Consider the following 19,576-nt stretch of genomic DNA (forward strand, 5'->3'; position numbering starts at 1 on the left):
ACAAGTCCATAAATCCTTAATTACACTTAACTGAAAAGCCAGATTGTCTTTCGAGAAAAAAAAAATGGCTTTGAGTCATGGGTTAAGAAATAGAATAAATGCACGTGGTTATTTGAAAGTCATTTCCGCTTTGTTCTTACAAATTTTGCACGAAGTGGTGTGACCATGAAGAAATAAATAATTATAAAATATTTTAGGAATTGGCATCCTTCTTGTTCCTTCCCAGTTTTAAAGAATATATATCTGGATTTGTATACCCCCTGCATGACCAAAGTTTCCATTATTCATTACTTTGTCTTCCAGCTCCATCAATCCTTCACATATGCAGGCATGTGAAGATGATGTGTTAGATTCATAAAGCATTTGACTATGGACTTTGTCAGCCTTTATCTTAATCTATTTTCCTCTATATACATGTTCAAAGATTTTGGCATGAAACTTAGAGGTGTTTGGAGGGAGCAACCTAAGAAAATCCTTCTCTGTTCAATTTATTTAGTCTGACTAAGAACCTTATTTACATAAAGGTTTGTGACATTTTATGGTAAATTTTAAAAAACTGTGTAGGAAACCACAAAGTACATCTCCTAATGTGACAAAAGTCGTGTGTATTAAAATGCTCCTGAAGATATTAAATTAACCAGTGGACCTGCATTCTTCTAGAGCAGAGCTGAGCAAGGTCACATCCGGCCCGCCTGCTGTCTGTGACCAGACCGCCCGCTATCTGTGACTGGTCCTCAGAGGTCAGGGTCTGCTCCAGTGTGAAGATGAAAGAGCTCAACGTGTCTGCCGGGACTCCTCCGGTTCCTGCTTTCTTGATGAATCGTGAGGAAAGCAGGAACCGGAAGAGTCCCGGCAGATGCAGTGAGCGCTTTCATCCTCGCACTGGAGGGGACTCCAACCTCCTACCTAGAACGGCCAAGCACAGAAACCACACAATCACTCCAATGCAGTGACTGTGGTGCACCGTGTTGCCGTAAAGCAAACAATTAGGGGTCTGTAGAGTGGGTCTGGGTGTTTAGGCTAGGCCAGGGTCTGGGTCTTTACAGAATTGGGTAAAACTGAGTTAATTATATTAGTCCGGCCCTCTAAAACCATCCCAATTTCTCATGCAGCCCCATGGCAAAATTAATTGCCCACCCCTGTTCTAGAGGTTGCTGGTACTCCATCACTGGAAATTGTTAAGAAGAGACTGGACAATATCAGAGCTGCATTTGCGGAAAATAGCCAGTTTGTGGCCAAGCAGCAAACCAGTCCAGCCAGCCACAGACCAGTAGAGGAGTTGAAGTCTTCAATGAAACACAGCAGCAGTAGAAAGTTGTGGAAAAATATATTTATTTCTTTATACTACTACTACTATCTATACTATACATACAATAAACTAGTCTCTTACTAGCACCCCGCTACAACTATCTTAGTTCAATAACTTAAAGGGATGAACTTATACAGCATTACAGCTTTTTCAAAGCATACTTCTCACGAACAGCAACAGCACACAGCTAACAGCGAACAGACAGAGAGAAAGAGCAAAGAGCTCTTGCCTAGTTAAATACTTTTCACATAATTGCTAGGTTGCTGCACACTCAACTGCCTCAGAATGACTCAGCAGTCTTAACTGAGGCCTACTTTCTGCATTATGATATTACCTAGGGATTTTTCATTCTTGACAGACAACCTTTTGTCTGAATTGATATAGGGCAGTGATGGCTAAACTTTTTAGGTTTGCGTGCCAAAAGGGGATGTGTGGGTGTGCAAGCATGCATGCACATGCCCATACCCCTTCCCTCCTCCCTGCATGCACATACAGACTCCACTGCCCCTGCGCATGCACAAAATCCCCCCTGTCGCTGCTCATGTGCACATGCCTCACTGAAGCCTGCAACTCTGAAAAACTGGCCAAACGGGCAAACCAGAAGTTTGGAAAAATGGACCTCCAGTTTACCCGCTGGGCTGTTTTTTGCACTCTGGAGGGTTCAAGGAAGCTTCCTGAAGCCTGCGAGTGTGAAAAACAGCACAACAGGCAAATGGAAGCCCACTTTTCCAAACTTCGGGTTTGTCCGTTGGACTGGGTTTTTTTGCACTCCGGGGCTTCAGGGAAACATCCAGAGGGCAAAAACAGCCTTCCCCAAGGCTGAAAATCAGCTGGCCAGCACGTGCCTGTGCGCTGGAGCTGACATAAGGCAACATCTCATGTGCTCTACAATATGGTTCCATATGCTACCTGGTGCCATAGGGTCACCATCACAGGTATAAGGTCTCCTGCTGGAGCAGGAGGTTAGACTAGTAGACCTCTTATTCTCTCTTATTCTGTTATATCTCATCAATGTTTGTTTGCTTATACTAAGTTACTTTTTCAAAACTTGACCATTATGTGGAAGTGCCAATGTTCTTTCCACTCAAGCGTGTCTGGCAAGCATAGAAAGTTGATTTTTAAGATGTTCAAGATTTTCCCATCTCCCAGGCAAATGATTCTCATTCTTATAACAAAAGGAAGTCTTGAGCTTATCCTAGATTTAGCACATACCTCAGAAACCTCAGAACTAGCCTTTAGGCAGAATGAAGGGTGGGGGAAGCCACATTACTCATTCCCTGAACTGCCATCTCAAACACTCAAGAGCATAGCTTTGTTTTGGGGGGGTTTTTGCTCTTCACAAAAGTAGGAAGTGTGCTTGTCCTTCCTTCCAAGATAAGTCAAAACATACCCTTAAATATTTGTACAGAATACTTCGCTTTTTAAACATTCTCCTGCAAAGTGTTATCATTCTAGGTTTAAAAAATAATAATCCTGACGAAAACAACTAATAAAGCATCAATTTTGAACCCATGTAGCCATAATCATAATTTCATGCTGTAGGCTGCCCAGAGTCACGAGTTGAACGGCTACATAAGGTGTTTTTTTTTTACAAAAAACTTCAGTAAATTAATTATCCAAAGCAGTCTTCCTTAGTATCAAATCCTTGAAGATAAATTGAAAATAAGTTGAAGAGTCCTTTTCCTTTAGCTATGGTTCTCTGTGTGTGTGTGCGTCCGAAGAAGAATGGCCCAATGTGTTTAATGGCCCTTTGAAACTGAAGAGATTGTTGTGCTAGGCATCCACAACTAGGGTTAGAAATAAAGGGAATCAAGAGGGTTGAGAAAGAAGGAACTCTGGCACTGCAAGAGAAAGAAAAGCACAACTGGGAAAGCAGCAGAAGGTTATGGGGTTTCTCCACTGTTGGGAGTACAGTGTTCCCTCGTTTATTGTGGGTGTTACATTCCAGGACCACCCGCAATAAAAGAAAATCCGTGAAGTAGGGAGGCTATATTTATTTAAGTATTTATACACTATTTTAAGGCTTTATAAACCCACACACACACACTTTTGTGCTACATAAACCTTTCCCATTCCCTTAATGACCATTCCCATACTGTTCTGTGAATGTATTGTACCTTTACACTTACTGTAAAATGTTTTGAATTCCTAAACCTATGCAATGAAATGATGCTCCATGTGAAATGGCCGAGTGTAGGAGCAGACTCAGAGATGGGGAAGCTGCACACAGATGAAAAGTAAACAATGCGTTACTGTACTGAGCCAATCAGACTCTAGGATACAAAGCAGCACTCTCTGGTCGGTCACTTCTCCATCAATCAACCAATCATGCATTGTTTACAATCTCATGTAGGCAAGTAGCGTCTCGACTTCCGCAGAAAACCCGCGAAGTAGCAAAAATCCATGATATATTTTTTCCATTCATATTTTATAAAAATCCACTATGCACTGAGTCCACAAAAGGTGAACCATAAAGTGGCGTGGGAACACTGTACTCCATTGGGAAAAGAAGAGGGGACCATTGCAAAGGATAGGTAGAAGCTCAAGAGTTTAATCTATTGTGTTCCAGTGTTCCACCAACATTTGGCACTGCACCGTCACATTAACCTTTTGAACGGGCTCTCAAGGCCACAACATAGAGTTTGAGGGTGAAAAGCATAATCTCCTACATGCATATTTATGATCTGAGACTTGAGAGGCTCACACAAAGGGATGCTCTAACGATTTACTTGCTGCCTCATGATTTCTTCCATCTTGCCTGAATCTGCACGGACGCATCTGATTTTTCAGTGGAAAGCTTTGTCACAGAATTCAGGGCCTCCACTTCCACATTTGGATTAGTGTTAGTAATTTCATATGTTCAGGATGACCGTTAGTGAAACATAAAACCCATCTGTCCTTTTTAAACAGATGCACATTGAGCACTGGACTGACTCCCAGCACCATGGGCCCTTCAAACATCTGTCCTTCAACCATTAGGCCACATTCCCTCTTGACAATATCAATGGAATTGGTGCTGGATGGGCCATGGAGGCGGAATGACTTGCCATTCATAGACTGAGAATGTAAAGTAGGGTCTGGGCTCAACCTTGCTTTGTTTTGACTATAAAGGGAAGCCAGCTTGTCAAAATAGCAATCAACCCATTTCAGTAGCAATGCTGACATGTACACAGAAAAGCCCTTGGCTAATCTTTCAGGCATTCAGCTCCATCCCAAGAAATTGCTGATCCCAGAGAAAAAGCCCAAGAGCCCTTCTCCCGTACAGAATCTGCTTCTATAGAGAAGAAGGGGGGAGGGAGATAGAGAAAGAGATGGTTTTCAAGTATTTTTTTCCTTCCCTTGCCCATTACCAAGAAGCTTGCATGCAACTAGGGAAAATGTTCACACCATTTCACCATTTACCTAATTGGACTTCAATGTGTTGAGTGGTTTGCCATTAATGATATTTCACTTTTTGTAAAGATAGGAAGCAAAAATAGAGACCGTCTCAAAGAGAGAAACGAGCTTTGACAATCTGCAAAGAGGGAGTTTGGCTGTTTTAAGAGGTTTCACTTCCAGCCCTGATGTATGGCTTAATCCATGAATCTGAATTACTCCATTCCTACTTGAGTTTTCTCCTACTCTCCTTGAAATAGAGGGCAAATCTATAGCTGTAGTATACTTTACATTACCAAGTTTCCCCAACAAAAAGAAAAGTACAGCAGTATCTGATGTGTGCATCACAATCCATACGAAGTACAGTGGTACCTCTACTTACGAACTTAATTCGTTCCGTGACCAGATTCTTAAGCAGAAAGGTTTGCAAGAAGAAGCAATTTTCCCCATAGGAATCAATGTAAAAGCATATAATGTGTGCGATTGGGGAAACCACAGGGAGGGTGGGGGCCCTGTTTCCTCCCAGGAGATTCCTAGAGAGGCTGCATGGAGGCTTTTCCCTGCCTTTTCCAGTTATAGTTTTGGAGGCTCGGTTTTGTAAGTGGAAAATGGTTCTTGAGAAGAGGCAAAAAAATCTTGAACACCTGGTTCTTATCTAGAAAAGTTCTTAAGTTGTAGGTAGAGGTACCACTGTATACCTATTATTTTGAGAGGAAATTTCATTTGGGTCTTATTTCATTTTTTACAAAGATTATGAGCTGTCTCTAACAAAATGAAACTGTAGCACACCATGCTCAGAGGACCATAGAGCAAGCAGGGCATCCTTTCAAAAGTAGGGCCTTCCAATTGAGAATGGTTAAAATAATATGAGGTAACCAGGATTCAATTGTAAGGGAGGAATTTGTACTGAAGACTTACAAAGAGATCTCCTAAAATCTATGTTCCACTCTCCATCCCACTTCACTCCTGTTCTTTTATTTACACAAATTGCTTGAAAGAAGAAGGATGGCCTCCAGCAGAGGAGGAGCTCATTTAACAGAAGCCAGAGATTTATAGACCTCTACAGTAAAAATGATCTGAATCATTTGTCACTCTGGAACAGTCAGAAATGGAGCACGTCCCTCTCCAGATTACAAAGACTGATACTTGCTGCAAGAACTCCAATGCTCTGACCACCTGCAGACGCATCATGTGCAGCCCACATCCCATTAGATGTCAAGGTCCTCTTCAAACAGCATGGACAGACATCATACTCTTAAATAGTATAAGGAACTACCAAATGACATCCTCAAACACATTAGATTCAACTTCTATAGAATTAACAAGAGCAAAGAGAAGCTCCTCATCCAGAACTGATCACTATGACCTTCAGCATTCCAATGACTTCTCAAAAACTTTCCAGAGTTTTTTTTACAGAAATCTTCCCTACTGACAATTATGTTCCTTACCTAGTTTTTCAAGCCATAGAGCCACACCAGGAATTTGTCATACTGTATTGCAAACCGGAGCAGAGCTTAAGTTTTCAAGAATATCCTTCAAGAATTCTTTCCCAATTCCTTTGTGCACAAGCCACACTTTTGTACACCATCACTCAACCCACAGAGGCAGGTAAATATGGGTGCAAAGAATTCTATATTGGCAACACAATGGCGACAACAAGTGCCCATATTCATATGCTCAGATTTTTTCATTCTTTCCCATTGAAACAAGTGAGTTTTTCAATGCCTAGCAAAGCTGCCCCAAAAGAGTAGCTAGAAACTGGAATGGGTATATAGTGATCCCTCGATTTTTGCGGGTTCAAACTTCATGAAACGGCTATACCACAGTTTTTCAAAAAATATTGATTAAAAAATACTCCACATGTTTTTTTCTATACCACGGTTTTTCCCACCCGATGACATCATACGTCATACGTCATCACCAAGAGTCACTTCTCTCAGGTTACAAGCGGTGTGCCACAAGGGTCTGTTCTGGGTCCTATTCTTTTTAATATGTTTGTGAGTGACATAGGGGAAGGTTTGGTAGGGAAGGTTTGCCTATTTGCCGATGACTCTAAAGTGTGCAATAGGGTTGATATTCCTGGAGGCATCTGTAATATGGTAAATGATTTAGCGTTACTAGATAAATGGTCAAAGCAATGGAAACTGCAGTTTAATGTTTCCAAATGTAAAATAATGCACTTGGGGAAAAGGAATCCTCAATCTGAGTATTGTATTGGTAGTTCTGTGTTAGCAAATACTTCAGAAGAAAAGGATTTAGGGGTAGTGATTTCTGACAGTCTCAAAATGGGTGAACAGTGCAGTCAGGCGGTAGGGAAAGCAAGTAGGATGCTTGGCTGCATAGCTAGAGGTATAACAAGCAGGAAGAGGGAGATTATGATCCCGCTATATAGAATGCTGGTGAGACCACATTTGGAATACTGTGTTCAGTTCTGGAGACCTCACCTACAAAAAGATATTGACAAAATTGAACGGGTCCAAAGATGGGCTACAAGAATGGTGGAAGGTCTTAAGCATAAAACGTATCAAGAAAGACTTAATGAACTCAATCTGTATAGTCTGGAGGAGGACAGAAGGAAAAGGGGGGACATGATCGAAACATTTAAATATATTAAAGGGTTAAATAAGGTCCAGGAGGGAAGTGTTTTTAATAGGAAAGTGAACACAAGAACAAGGGGACACAATCTGAAGTTAGTTGGGGGAAAGATCAAAAGCAACATGAGAAAATGTTATTTTACTGAAAGAGTAGTAGATCCTTGGAACAAACTTCCAGCAGACGTGGTAGATAAATCCACAGTAACTGAATTTAAACATGCCTGGGATAAACACATATCCATCCTAAGATAAAATACAGAAAATAGTATAAGGGCAGACTAGATGGACCAGGAGGTCTTTTTCTGCCGTCAGACTTCTATGTTTCTATGTTTCTCTCTCTTTCTCTCTTTCCTGTCATTCTCTGCTTCAATCATTTTCTCATTTCTCTTTTTTTCTCCCCTTTTTTCTATCATTTCTCTCTCTCTCTCTACCTTCCACTCTCCCCCCTCTTGCTCTCTCTCTCTCTTTCTCACTCTCTCTCTCCCTCTCTGTGAGAACGCCTGCCCCGCCTCTCCTGCAGCCCCCTCGCTGATAGCTGGGACGAAAGCGCTCTCAACTAAGTGACTGCGAGAGGGGCGGGGCGGGCATTCTCAGTTCAAGGCTAGCGGCCGAATGAGGAGGATAAGAAGCTGTAGCCGCCAGCGCTGCTGGAGGACCCGTGTCCCAAGAAAGCCGGTGAGAGGGGCGGATTGGGCGGGCAGGGGATAGCGGCGAGGGGTCCGGAGGCGCTGTGGGGGCGGGGCAGCCGACATTCAAAACAATCTTTGCTGGCCTCCGCACTTTCATCGCTTCCCGCCCCAACTTCAAGCCCGACTCCTTGCGCGGCCTTGGAAAAGGGTGTGTGGGGGTAGTTTTTGGCTGTCCATAGCCAAAAATTGTGTTTTTATTTCCGCATCTCTACTTTGCGGAAATTCGACTTTCGCGGGCAGTCTGGGAACGTAACCCCCACGAAAATCGAGGGATCACTGTATACATTTCAACAACTAAATTGCTGATGAAAGCCTAGGCTCTTAACCATTAAAGAAAAAGCGGGAGAAAATACCGCATCAGCTGCATTGCCTCTCCACTCCTTATTCAAGGTGCCATTTAAACAAGTTTAAGGCTGGCTTATCTCAAAACTCTTTTCTCCTGAGGGTATGTATTTATGCACCATGGTAATCAGAAGAGGCTTTTTTAAGTGCCTTGCTGTCTATTGCAGTACAGAAAATAGGGATGTAGGACTTGAGCCTTCTCTGCAGCACAGAGTAGAAAAAGAGTAAACAATCTCTACACAATTGGAAGGCTGCAGAAGCCAATTTTCTGCACTTATTGGATCTCTATCTTAGTTTACAACAAATCCTTAAGGTGGCTAACGGAATTAAAAAGAAAAAAAAACCAAAATGCTATAAAAAAGAATAACATTAATTAAGATTAACACCAAAATAACACTGATCCTTAACGTGGGTCATCTTTACGAAGATCTGTCTCAAAAGGGCTTAACAGCCAAGGAGTTTCATGATGGGATAGGCAGCCCCTTAATCTCAACTTAAAACCATGCACACCTTTCAGAAGAGCTAAGATTTTGGGGGGGAGGGGGAGGAAATTCAGAGTAGCTCTTAATAGAATAAAGCCCTTGTGGATCACAGTTCAAGGCAGTATTGGAAGAGGCAGAAAATAGACCTGTTGCCTGGTCTATTGCGCATCGGTACATACACACGTTCTCGCTCTGGCTCTCTCCATATATAAAGGATGAGATCTGTAATTGCAAGGGAACAACGCCTGACTCTCGCAGTCCAGCTGACAGTCAATCACTGTGAGGCAAAGGAAATTGGGCAAGATCCTGGGGCTTTATAGGTTATACCAAAGGCTGCTAGAAGCAGAGTGGAATTTACTCACGTGCTTGGAAACCTGGAAAAGTAGTTCCCTCTGTACATGTAGGCAGCTGGTCTAAATGACTTTCTCCAAGTCTGCCTGCTTTCAGTAATGATTCTGAGCCTCAAAGGTATCGTCTCTTTGAAGCTTTTCATTCCGGTGCCACTGCTGACTTATGGCAAAGCTTTTATTTAAACCAAAAAAAGAAATGTGTTTTGATATGGTTGTGTTCTCTTAGGATTCCAATTTAGACAACGCGAGATAAAAATGAACTAAGCACATTTCTTATTTGGCTTCTCGTGAATCCCACTTTATTTTTATTTATTTTTTTAAATTAGCAGAAACCTTACTACTTCTCTACCATTTAAAACTCGCTTGGCTGACTTTGGGTCCTATTTCAGTGAACATCAATCATCTGCGCCCCCACCTCCACAACATCCAACCCAGCATAGTTTGAATTTTGAGGTCACATTGTTCCATGTTTCCCCTCCACACCTGTTTTGTTGCCGGCTGCCAGCAATGTGAGTCTGGGGAGCAGAAAAATGTAGATGATTTTGTTACACAGGGCAAGAATTCCACATGGCTACAGTCAGGCATTTGCCCTCACATCAGATTCAGCCCTTGGCGTGAAAGCAGACCAGCTATTTATGCTGAGGGGAGGGAGGAAAGGGGTGGAAGGGGGAGACTGCAGACCCAAGCGCCAAATCTAGTCTGCCTGTTCCTGTGTGGCATTTAGTAGGCATGCTAAGATCTCAGAGGAACAGGGCAACAATGGGTGCTTTTAAAATAATAACAATAACAACAACTGTGTGAATCGATCCCCTCTGAGCCAGAGGAGGATTAACCTTCCCTTCCCAACGTAATGCAATCCTAGCAAAAATAACCCCTCCCCATATGGCGGCAAAGCAACTGAGCTTAGTAAAAGTCCCAAGGCCCCAAAAGCATCTTTTTGAACAATCTTAATTACCGTACAAGAAAGCTAAGATCAGAAACAGCAGCAGCCGATTCTGAAAGAACAAAGATCAAAATATGGAGGTAACGTTGAAAGAGATTTGACGGAAGGCTCCAGCTTTTGCCTTGGCAGACCCCTAAATCTCCCATCTTCTAAACTACTGCTCCATGGGAGGGGGGAATAGGGTCCTCTGTCTGTCTCACTCAACACTTGGGTGATATAACATAGAATAGGCGTTGATTGCTTACCTGAACGCCTCTTCTCGTACGGTGAGCGGGTACAGCAGTCACATGGGTTGCTCATGTCCAATCCGGTGGAACTGAGCCTAGTATTAAAAAAGCTTGCCGGATCCGCCCCTTCCCCAGAATTCGCGAATCCATAGACTAGGCTCAGTTGTGAAGCTCTGTAGTGTTCAACTCTCATTGTTAGAGGAAGAAAGGTATAGAAAGGTAAAGAAGACACATACAAGGGCGGGAAGTGACTGCTGTACCCGCTCACCGTACGAGAAGAGGCGTTCAGGTAAGCAATCAACGCCTATTCTCCGTACTGAAGGAGCGGGTCCAGCAGTCACATGGGACATACCCAATAGATAGTCCCTAGGGTGGGATTAGCTTGCTATCGTGAGAGATAACGGATTGGAGTACCCTTCTGCCGAAGGCAGCGTCCGCTGAAGCATAAGAATCAATTTTGTAGTGCCTGATGAAGGAATTTGGCGAGGCCCAAGTGGCTGCTTTGCAGACCTCCTCCAACGGGGCTTGAGTCGCCCAAGCGGCCGAGGTGGCTGCGCTCCTGGTGGAATGCGCAGTGATGTTCCTTGGAACTGAGAGGGAGGCCGACTCATAGGCCTTAGATATAGTCCCTCTGATCCACCGGCCTATTACTGTTGAAGACACTTTGGCCCCCATGACTCTGGGATGATAGGCTACAAAAAGTGCTTCTGACCTCCGAAAGGGTCCTGTGCGTTGGATATATATTCTCAGCGCTCTGGTGAGATCCAGGGTGTGCCATCTAATTGCCAAGGGATGGTCTCGTTGGAGGCAGAAGGAAGGTAGGACAATATCCTGAGATCTGTGGAACATGGAACTGACCTTGGGTAAGAAGGTGGGGTCCAGTCGCAAGACTACCTTGTCCTGATGGAATTGACAAAGGTCCTGCCTGATTGAGAGGGCAGCCAGCTCCGAAATGCGTCGGGCAGAGGTAATAGCCACCAGGAAGGCTACCTTAAAGGATAGGTACCTGAGGGACGCCGATTTTAGGGGTTCGTATGGTGCCTGCGTGAGGGAATGGAGAACCCGTGGCAAATCCCAGGATGGATACCTGTGGACCTTGGAAGGTCTGAGGTTGGCTATGCCCTTGAGGAATTCCTGAACCTCAGGGAGGGATCGGAGAGGCTGTCTGCGGGGACCCCCTAGGACAGATGAAATGGCTGCCAGATGACGCCGGAGGGTGCTGGTGGAAAGTCCTTTATGGAAGCCTTGCATAAGGAAGGAAATAATTCTGTGTATGGGGATGCACAGAGGGGAGAGACCTTCCTGTAGACACCACTGGTGAAACTTGGACCACGTGTGGTCGTAGATTCGATTGGTCGAGCCCCTTCTGGCCTTTAAAATGACCTCCACTGAATCGGGGTCATGCCCACGCAGTTCTAAATCTCTCCTGATAACAGCCAAGCGGTGAGGTGGAACCACTCCGGGTCTGGATGGAAAGAGGCCCCCTGCCGCAGCATATCCCCCGAAGCGGGGAGTCGCCAAGGGTCCTGGACGGACAGCTGTTGGAGATCCGCGAACCAGGGCCGGCGGGGCCAATGAGGGGCGATTAGGATTACTCGGGCCCTCTCTGTGAGGACCTTGTGAATCACGTCCGGGAGGATTGGAATCGGAGGAAATGCGTAGAGTAGGCCTGGAGGCCATGGACTCCGGAGGGCATTGATTGCTTCCGCTCCCGGGGATGGAAATCTGGAATAGAAGCGAGGGAGTTGGGCGTTCGCATTGGTCGCGAAGAGATCCAGAACTGGTAGGCCGAATCTGAGGGTGATTTGATGGAACAGGTCTTGATGGAGGTTCCACTCTCCTGGGTCTATCGTTGCTCGGGATAGCCAATCCGCCTGGACGTTGAGACTCCCCGAGATGTGATCGGCTAGGAGCGACTGGAGATGTTTTTCCGCCCAAAGACCCAACTTGAGGGCCTCCCTCATGAGAGCCTTGGATCTCGTGCCCCCCTGTCTGCAGATATGGCTTTTTGTGGCAATGTTGTCGGTGAGAATGAGAACGTGCCGGTTGGGAATGCGAGGAGAGAAATGCTTCAGAGCCAGGGAAACGGCTCTTAACTCTAGCCAATTGATTGGCCTGGAAGCTTCCTCCGGGGACCACGTGCCCTGGGCTATCATCCCCTGGGCGTGGGCGCCCCATCCCGATAGACTGGCATCTGTGGTGATGACAAATTGATCCGGGCACCTGAACGGGGATCCTCTGTCCATGGCCGGAGACTTCCACCACTTGAAGGATCTGCGAACACTCAGTGGGATGACGATGCGTCGATTTGAGTTGCTGTGCCCCGATCTCTGAAAGGGCAACAGAAGCCACTGGAGTTCCCTAGCATGAAGGCGAGCCCAAGGAATGATGCCTATGCATGACACCATCTTCCCCAAAAGGGAAGATAGAGTAACTATGGATACTGAAGGATTAGATAAAACGTTAGAAATTAACTCCACTATACTGAGTTTTCTCTCGGGAGAGAGAAAAACCTGGGAAGATTTTGAATCAATAATGGATCCCAGGTGAGGAATGGAAGTGGAAGGTTGGAGGTGACTTTTGTCAAAGTTGATGGAAAACCCATGGTCCTGAAGGACTGACATGGTAACAGAAAGGTCTGATTTCACTCTCTCTAGGGAGTTCCCATGAATTAAAATATCATCAAGATAACATAAAATGTGGATGGGAGACGCCCGGATATAGGCCGCCAGGGACCCCAAGAGCTTTGTAAAGACCCGAGGGGCCGAGGAAAGGCCAAATGGCATCGCCCTATACTGGAAATGCCTGCCTTGAAAGGAAAAACGTAAAAATTTTCTGTGGCATTTGGCTATAGGAATGTGAAGGTAGGCCTCAGTGAGGTCTAAGGAGACCATGAAATCTCCCGAGTGAATGGCGGCCAAAATAGAAGACAAGGAGTGCATCTTAAACTTTCTATATTTGATGAATAGGTTTAGTTTCTTTAAATCCAAAATGGCTCTCCAACCTCCGGAGGACTTTGGAACCATAAATAGGATGGAGTAAAACCCTTGGCCCTTCTGACCGGAAGGGACCGGTTGAATGGCTCTAATGGACAATAGATGAGAAATGGCCTCCTCCATACGGTTACAATCTGAGGATGACCTGGGAGAAGGGCAGGAAATAAAACGTTTAGGGGGAGGAGAAATAAATTCTAAAAGAAGGCCTGTTTGAACAGTGTCAATGACCCAAGGGTCCTTGGAGGTGAGACGCCAATTTGAAGCGAAATGAGCTAGGCGACCCCCTATGGGAATGGAGGAAAGATTACCATCTAGGTTTTTTTGAAGCCCTGTTAGAGGAAGCTCCCCTTTGGAAGCGAAAACCTCTACCCCTGGAGTTCCTACCTTGGGAACGAAAGCGGGGGGAATACTGACCTGGAGATCTCTGATAGGAAGCCGCTTGGTCTTGCTGGCGCCCTGGGCGACGAAAGGACTGCGTTTTGGTAACCTTTTTCGTGGTTGGACCCAAAACCTTCTTCTTATCCGTGGTCTCCGTGAGGAGTGGATCCAGAAGATCACCGAAGAGAAGGTCGCGCTTTAAGGGGCCCTGGGATAACTGCCACTTTTGGCGAACTCCCGCTTGCCAAGGGCGAATCCATAGGAGTCTTCTTGCCGTTGTAGAAGCTGCAATAGACTTAGCAGAAAATCTAGTAGATTGCAAGGTGGCATCAGCCACGTACTGGGCAGCTGCAAAGACTTTGTTGAAGTCTTGTTGACCTCTCAAGTCATCTGGAGGAATGTGCTGTTGAAGTTGGCGAAGCCACAGCAGCATGGCTCTGGAGAAGAAGGAGGCTGCTGCAGAACTTTTAATGGCCCAGGAATCAGCGGAGAATCCTCTTTTGAGCATTTGCTCGATGCGCTTGTCCTCTGGACGGAGGACTTCCTCCGCCTCGCCTGGCACAGCCGCTGCCGAGTGAAGAATTTTGACAGGTTCATCTGGTTTGGGAAAAGATAGAAGCTCTTCATAGGAAGAGGAGAGTTTATACAACTTTCTGTCCTTGGTAGAGGGATTAAGGCCAGAGGCTGGAAAATCCCACTGTTTGAGTAAGGCATCTTTAAACAATTTAGGCATAGGAATTACCTCGTTATCCTCCTGTTCCTCTGTGAAGTAAGGTAAATTCTCCTCCGGGGGATCAGTGGAAGTGGAGGCTTGTTTCTCCTGGGCTGCTAATCCCGTAGAAATTCTAGCTTTGAGGAGGAGAGATTTGAATAGTTGAGAAGGGAAAATAGTAATTGGAGGAGGGACCTTTATTTGGGATTCCTCATCCTCTGATAAGCCCTGGAAAGGGTCTTCATCCTCCTCTACATCCTCATATTCATCCTGGGAGGATTCTGAATCATCCTGAATAGGAGCTCTGACCGCTGGGGAAGAACCCAAGGGGCGGGAGGAACGAGAAGGAGGAAGAGGTAAAGGAAGCTCATTGATGGAGGAGAGTTTGGCATCAATGGCTTTGGACAACACAGCAAAAATAGATTGGAACTCAGGAGGTAAAGTGGAAATATCAGCAGAAATGGCAGAAGAATTCCTAAAGGCCTGGGAGGATCCTGGCTGGGGGGAATCTTCAATAATATCTGGTTCCTCTGGACCTATGCCCCATAGGTTAGGTTGGGGTCTGTCTAGGTTTGGCTCATCCAGAGATAACACAGGGACCCCAGAAGGAGGCAGACTAGAGGCCTCTGGTGGGTCTTGACTACTGATTACTTGGGCCTGCACTTTCAAACGTTTTGCTGATTTGTCATGAATTTTTTGTAGGGCTAGGTCCCTTCTCTTCTCAGCCCTGGTGACCTTGGTCGAGGGACGGGCCCCTGGAGAAGAGGAGGAAGAGGCCTGGGGGATACTAGTAATCTCATCGCCTGTAGGCCTGGCCTCTCTGGGACCTTTAGTTGTGCCTCTCTTGGGAAAAGTAGCCATAGTCTGACAATTAACAGAAGACAAGGCTGAGCCAATAACTAAATTATAAGGAGAAGATTTCAAGGACTTCCCAAGAGGAATGGATCCTGCTTCGAGGCCTCGAAGCTGCTGAGACGTGAGGACAATCTGGGCAAACCCAGAGTTCGTGCCCCCAAATCCAGCGGGGCCAGCCTCCCTAAACTTTGCAATTAAGTATAACCAAGGCACTCTGGTTGGAGGCTTAGCCGGTGGAGAATTTAGCCTGGGACCCCCAAGGCCCGCTCCCGGATCCACGCGGTGGACTGAGGCCTACGCGGCTGGCAGAAGGCCAACACGAGAGGCCTAGATTTTTTAAAAAAAGGGCGCGAAGGCCTTCGCGTTGAAAAAAATCGCTCCGTAGAATTTCTTAAGGGAAAAGCGATCGACTAAGTCCAGGAGACTAGAAGGCGTCTCACTCCGCAGGAGGTATTTTATAAGCCCTTAAATATTTGTATACAATAATAAAACAATAATTCAATGATAAATACTTGCACCAGAACCTCCAGGCCAAGGGATTAGAAGAATCCACAAGCGGCCGCAGGAATCGTAACCGGCAAAACCGCCGGGGGAAAACGAAACCGCAACTTCTCCCAAGGAAAAAAGCCGAGCCGCTTTATTTCTTTTTTTCTTTTAAACGGCTGGCGCAATTAGTGCAAGTAATTGAATAAAGACAATAAATCTTACTACTTTTTTGAAGGAAAGGTCGAAGGGAAGGTGTTAGAATGTTGAACGAGCATTCACAATACAACCGCAGGATATGCGAACTGAGCGAATTCTGGGGAAGGGGCGGATCCGGCAAGCTTTTTTAATACTAGGCTCAGTTCCACCGGATTGGACATGAGCAACCCATGTGACTGCTGGACCCGCTCCTTCAGTACGGAGAAGCGGTACAGTATTGGACTGCAGCATGGACAGTCTGATACACCCTCCCAGTAGGAAAAATTGAGATGCGCATGCATTTCTGTATCCCCAACATGTGCACATGTGCGCCTGTGTGAGATTTAGCTTCTTTGCATGTGCAGGAAGCAAAATCTCACAGGAGGATGCTCGCACATGAGAGATTTTGCTGATTTTTGCCTGGGGTTTTTTTTTTGCTTCTGTGCATGTGTGGAAGCAAAGAAATTGCCAAAACTCGGCGAAATCTTGTGCATGAGAACATCCATGCATGAGTTTTTTCTTCCTGCGCATGCACAGAAACTGAATCTTGTGCTGGCATGTATGCACCGCAGACGCACCCACGCCTATACCAGTCACCCTGGGAGCACCAGTGACAGGGAGCCCTTCACTGAAACAGTAATAACAAATCAGAGTGGCCTTATTTTAAATATGACTTGCATTCTGGAAGTGCTTTCTAAATCAGCACGCTCTTTCTTCATACAGGCTCGACGACAAAGATCTACAGCAAGGCAGGAAAGCACATGTGCACCTGCATGAGATTCGGCTTCTTTGCAAGTTCAGGAAGCAAAATCTCACATGAGGATGCTGACCCACGTGAGATGTTGCCGATTTTCAGCAGTTTTTTGCTTCCGTGCATGCGTGGAAAGGAAGAAATAGCCAAAAATCAGTGAAATCTCGCGTGTGATAGCATCCTCGCATGGGATTTGGCTTCCTGCACATGTGCAGAAACCGAATCTTGTGCTGGCGTGCACACACAGCCAGATGCACCCGCGCAGCTCACCAAGAGCACCAGCAACAGGGAGCCCTTCACCAAAGCAGTAATAACTGTCAGGATTAGTAATCCTAGGTGATGTTTTATTGTATTACCATATAAGGTAAAAAGGTAGAATCTAAGCATGCTAATGTTGGTCATTGGGTGTGAACTGCAACTTGATTGGGCCAGAGCATTATAAAATGCAAATCAACTTCACCATGATTATCTCTTTGTGATTGGGCTGCTCTTTGCTATTAGTGGTGGTTGTTAGTTAGCTGGCTTGAGCAGTTTGAGTGTGAGTTCAATATTGAGTAGATTAGTGATAGTGATACAAAGAAACATGGATTGGTTTTGTATCTACTTGTAACCAGGATTAGTTGAGTATCTACTTATAAGTAAACTGAATATAGCTAATGTAAAGTTCCTGTATATAGAAGACTGAAGCTGAAGATATTTTGCATGAAGAGTAAAACCATTATTTTCCTACAAATGCGTCTTCGTCATTTACAGTATCTGGTTCACTAATTGCCACATTATATTCTGATATCTTTTATAGTCCTCCTGTGTTACTCTGTATATATTTCCAGACAATAACAAATCAGAGTGGCCTCATTTTAAATATAACTTGCATTCTGGAAGTGCTTTTTAAATCAGCAGCGCAAATGAAAAAAAAAAACCCTCTTCCTATGTACAAGGTTGACCTGACACAAAGGTCTACAGCAAGGCAGGAAAGCTGCCAGTGCTGCCACCAATTCCTCCGGGCTTGATTCTGTAGCTCTGTCAGGCTACCAGAGAAAACCATCCTGCAGGCATCGAACAGTCAGATTGCCCATCTGGGGTAAAAAACAAGCTACAGCAACTCCCCTACTCTGTGAGGATTATGCAACAAACATCTCAGAGGAACACAACAGCCACACCATCTGTCTGGCATCCTTGCTGGGGGAAGAAGGAAAAGGTTGTGTTTGCAAGAAGGAAATATTCATTTTTATTAGTCTGATCTGGCTGGAAATATAGAGTCCTCAAGATGTAAAATGGAAAGATCCAAAAGAACAGAACACAGAACAGTCTGGTTATTGGCCAAGTGGGATTAGACACACAAAGTGCCTTCAGCTCTCAATGTACATGCAAGCAACAAGTGATAAATCTTGATCATAATCATAAAATGCAATCATCATTAATCACAAAATACTGCACTCGGTGATGATAGTCATAGGATGCTAAATAAGTAATCAACATAAATCATAATAGGATACTAAATAAAGACAATCAAGGTGTTTATGTGTGTGTTTTGGAATATTTTATTTATTTAGATAAAGTGGGAGGGGGGATTATCAATCCCAGGAGAAAAATACCAAATAATCATAGCATTTCACCAAAGATCAATAGCCTCATGGGGACAAGTGGCGCTGACCATGCACCCAAGCTCCAGCTGACTCTATGTTGTATGCGGACAATCACATGGACAAGATCTCTACAGGCTTTCTTCTGTATCCTCCATACTTGAATTTCATTGTGCTTCTTAAGCAGCACCCTGACCCAGTTCAAGGCCATGTGGAATCAAGGACCTTGGTATGATTGTGGCAAACACACTCAGAACCAGAAGAACTAGATGCGGTGGTGTGACGTAAAGAGTGCAACTAGCAAAAACCCTGTGTGAGATGCAAGAGGAGGGAAGGAAGGAGAAGGAGAGGAAGAGAGAGAACAGATACATTCTTTCTTCCTCCAACCTTGCACATCTGACACCACATATTTCCCATTATCAGAACAGGAAGTTTACGATCAGCAAGCAGCACAGGAAAAAACCAAATTGCAGACTTTTAATAGCATCCTGAGAGCTGCATTCCAGTTAACTCCTTTCGTGACTCTTTGGCACCCAGCAGTAAATCAAGCAAACCCTTGGCTCGCCTTCCAGATAGTAAGTACAATTTTAACCCACCCACAGATCTCTCCCTAGCTAAACAGGTGTCAGGTTGATATTCAGCTTCCCATTGGTTTCACGTACAGATTTCCAAACTTTTATTCCCAGCCAAAACCCCGGTTCCCCCACAAACTGCCAGACAATACCTGCACAGGGCTTTGATCACAAAGTTGTCCACTGAAAGGTACAGACAGTCATCCCAACATTCAGCATAAGTTTGGGAAAGCAAGCTAAACTGCAAGGAGATAAGCCAATTTGCAACAAATTTCACAAGACCCTTGGCTTCTAAGTACTATATGCAGATCCACTTGAGCGATAGGCAAGCTGTGTGACACTGGCATCGATGTCCAAATAAAGCAGGCACAGCTGTGCAATTCAAGCACCAAGTGGCAAGAACATTTCTGGGATCAGCCATGGACTCCACGGCTGGATCCTGTCCAAAAATAGCAGTTTTCAGTCTTTGTGGTAGCAGATCTGGGTACCACTAAGAAACAAGCCTGCTGCTAATCACGACGCATAACTTCTCCCAATTTGCTGAGGTACTAACATTCAGTGTAAGTATTAACACGTGGATATAATCCAGTAAGACCCAGCTCTCTGAGGGCCATGACTGGAAAAGCACAATAGTCTGTTGACTAGGTATGGTAAAATGCCAAGATCTCAATATTTATGCCTGTTCAATCCAAATCCCCCTTCCTAACTCACAGCAACAGCAGCAGCAGCAAGTGACA

At 45.0% G+C, this 19,576-nt stretch overlaps 1 protein-coding gene across 8 annotated transcripts in view; it reads right to left on the minus strand.

Moving 5' to 3' along the window:
* The window catches only part of PLXNA1 (plexin A1), a 471,845-nt gene that overhangs the window by 400,847 nt on the left and 51,422 nt on the right, over positions 1 to 19,576 (minus strand). The window lies entirely within an intron of this gene.

The sequence above is a fragment of the Erythrolamprus reginae genome, chromosome 2 (genome assembly GCF_031021105.1).
Source record: "Erythrolamprus reginae isolate rEryReg1 chromosome 2, rEryReg1.hap1, whole genome shotgun sequence".
In the NCBI taxonomy this organism is placed as follows: Eukaryota; Metazoa; Chordata; class Lepidosauria; order Squamata; family Dipsadidae; genus Erythrolamprus; species Erythrolamprus reginae.